The sequence below is a fragment of the Dermacentor variabilis genome, chromosome 7 (genome assembly GCF_050947875.1).
Source record: "Dermacentor variabilis isolate Ectoservices chromosome 7, ASM5094787v1, whole genome shotgun sequence".
NCBI lineage: Eukaryota > Metazoa > Arthropoda > Arachnida > Ixodida > Ixodidae > Dermacentor > Dermacentor variabilis.
The window spans coordinates 145,672,561-145,675,649 of record NC_134574.1 but is presented as its reverse complement, the minus strand read 5'-3'; the positions used below and the strand labels follow the sequence as shown (position 1 = coordinate 145,675,649).

Sequence of the window (3,089 nt, the reverse complement as noted above, 5' to 3'; positions counted from 1 at the left end):
GGCCTTCAAAAAAGAGCGTTTCTTGCTCTGAAAAAGTTTTTAGAGGACATCAGCATATTGGGAAAAGATTAGGTATCAGATGATCCGAATACGCTAAATGAGTAACAAGCGTTTTCTGTGGTTCATAATTGGTTAATGTGGTGATCGCAACTTTTACGGAATATGTATAATTCTGTTCTGCACTTGCAGTGCATTACATGAGTTGTGTGTTTTGGCTGTACAAAATATCTGACTTTATATATGCGTACGTGGACTGAACTAATGCACACAACTTTGCGACTGATGCACTGTTCGACTGTATATTTTATATTCCTCCAGTGTTTTACTGAGTGCCATATTTCGTATCGCTATTCTCCATTTTTACGCAAATTTGTGTCCTTTGCCAAGTGACAAGCAGTAGGCGATGCCACTATAAAGGCGCCAACCTCTCCTAATATTCACTTCAATAAAAAAAAAAAGGTCGAAAATCCTGTCTTAGCCGACGTGTCCCTGAAATCGGTGTTTTATCACTGAGCTATCTGGATTGGCACGGGTGCGAAGCCTTCAGATATGTTGCTTGTCAATCAACCCGGCGATATTTCATACTCTTAATCAGGTTATCATTAAAGAACAAAATGACGGGACAGCTTCTGCACGCATTACTCACCGCTACATCAGAAAACTGACGGCGCAACGAGGACGCTGTTTAAATACACGTGCAGCCATTGCCGTCGTAGCTGTTCTTCGTTCCTGTCTACCATGGAATCATTGATTACATGAAGCGACTCGCCAGATATTTGAAACCAACCTTTCATTCGACGACGTCAAACTAAGCTCTCGTTTCCTCCGCCCTGAGCGTGACATGTATTGCCACCGGGATTGTTACCGCAAAACAAGGAAACGAGTGTATTTTGGGGAAACAACGTGGTGTTCGCATAAAGGAAACAGTGCGCAGAAATTGTGAAAACAGTCGTGTCTTTATTCTTGAAATCTAAATCGCTTGCAATCTTCGTCCCCCTGGAGAAACCAGATGTCGACAGTTATGGTTTCACAAGGCTTCGAAAAAAAAAAAAGTTTTCATCCATTGTAGGTAGTTGAAAGCGTAGGCCAAAAGCACAGGGACAAAGACCAGTGTAGACCATCGAAGGCAGCCTCAGGCGGCGTGGAGTCAGCAAGCCAAGGGTCCCCCATTCGTCAATCTCGGTGCTGCAGAAAGAGTGTAGAAACGAGGCGTGAGAGGTTGAGAGACCGGTTGTCCCGACCTAGAACGAGCAGCTACGCAGAAGTTTTTGTAGCCTCATGAGTGTGACATTGCGATTGTCTCTGATAATGCAATCAGTGAAATCTGATATATTGTATCTTTCATTGTCCCGGTAATCACGCGTCAACCCACAGTAACGCACAATTTTTTTATCCCATTTGCTCGCCATCAATGGAGGACTAGTACTATACTTGATTCAGACTGTATATAGTCCAGCCGAAGTCCACCCCGCTTCCCATTGCAAACGTACGACAACCAACCCGCCCAAAGTTTCATAAACCCATCATAGGCAGAAATGCTTAACTGACAGCTTTACACTGCACGGAATACAACACACTAGATCGTAATAACAAATACAAATATTACAAACCGATAAGATATGAATACTACGATAAACTGGGAGCCATTTGTTTTTCACGCACGTATTGGTTAACATTTTTGTAGCGCTGGCAGCCCTTCTTGTAGGTGGAGGATCAGATTATGGAAGCAGGAGAGGAAGAAACGAGTTACTTTCAGAGAGGTGTTGCTGTCTTCGCTCGGATGAGGGCGTCGAGGAAAGTAGGTCCTGATAATTGCGTGTCCATCTGCACCCCAGGGGGAGAGCATACGCGAAAGTGCGTTGCTCCGATGCTGCAAAGTAGCGACGAAGCTGTTAGAACAAGCACACGAATCGCCAAGGCAGGTCCGCGTGCCATTCCACGTTACCCAGTCAATGCAACCGCAAGCAGTGATGTTTTTTCGCTCAGATCAAGACTTTGTACATAGCCTTACTTCTAAACGACGTCAGCAAATTATCTGTCATTCCGTCAAGACAATGTATGGATGACCCCAGCTGTGCCCATAACATCCTGTAATTGTTTCCCCACCTTCCTATTTATTCACCATCCAAACCTTGCGGCAGGGCTTCAACTTTCAAGATAGGTCGAAGCAGTCCTGTAAGTATGAGTAGCCTCTGTTTTTCCTGACATTGACGTCGGCTCCATCTTTAACCCCCTAGCATGTTACCCGGCGTGGAATAGAGAGAACGCAGAAGAAAGATCACCGTGAGCTCATGAATAATCAGAACATACTGTAATCTATGGCAACCCAAGAATTGAGTGTGAAAACCAGCTTTGCAAACGCCCAAAAGTGGTAAGTTTGTGAAAGGTGACGACATCGAGAGAATACGATGGATCGTTTCCCAAATGTAAAACCACTCGTGATATCGCATTACCGCGCCGGAAGATAATACGGTGCATTCCACTACAGCGTCTTCAGAGGTGGCAGCAATGATTTGGATAATACCCCACCAATTCCCGATATTCACAAAATCGATTCACAAAATGCAAACGATACGTATTTCCGGAGATTCGGCAAGTGAAGGCATGATCCCTTTTAGTTGGTTTACTTCCAAGAAATTTCAACAAAGCACCAAAACTTTTGCACTTGACATCCGCAAGGCATGTAAACCACGTAACATAGTAAGGGCGCTTCCGCTTTCTTTCAACTTAATATAGGATATTTATTTTTCCCAAAATTGTTTGGATGTGTTGCAAAAGGGAAAAAATAAAACTACTAATAAAGCTGTGGTAGCAGATTGAGGTTTCGCCCGATTCGTGGGATACGTATGGATACCTGTAGTACCTAAGATGTACGTTAGGTGCATTAAAGTACATTTATCTACAAATATGGTATCATAAGTGAAAGAAATGCTACTAAGACTAGTTTTCTTTAACCACAGACAACCGAACCTTGAAATCACGCGTTCCTCTCGAATGTATCGTGCGGCATTTCATAAGTCGTTATAACGTTCGATGATCTATTCAGCTTATGAAAGATACGAATAGAATTCGTAGAAAGTGGATTACTC

General features: G+C 43.4%; 1 long non-coding RNA gene across 1 annotated transcript; it reads right to left on the bottom strand.

Annotated features, from left to right (window-relative positions):
• Positions 1-937: 937 nt before the first annotated feature.
• On the bottom strand, positions 938-1,866 carry LOC142588097 (uncharacterized). Its single transcript, XR_012829666.1, has 2 exons — positions 1,751-1,866; positions 938-1,185 (listed from the first exon to the last, which is right to left on the bottom strand). It is a non-coding gene; the product is annotated as an uncharacterized LOC142588097 (long non-coding RNA).
• Between the last annotated feature and the right edge of the window lie 1,223 nt (positions 1,867-3,089).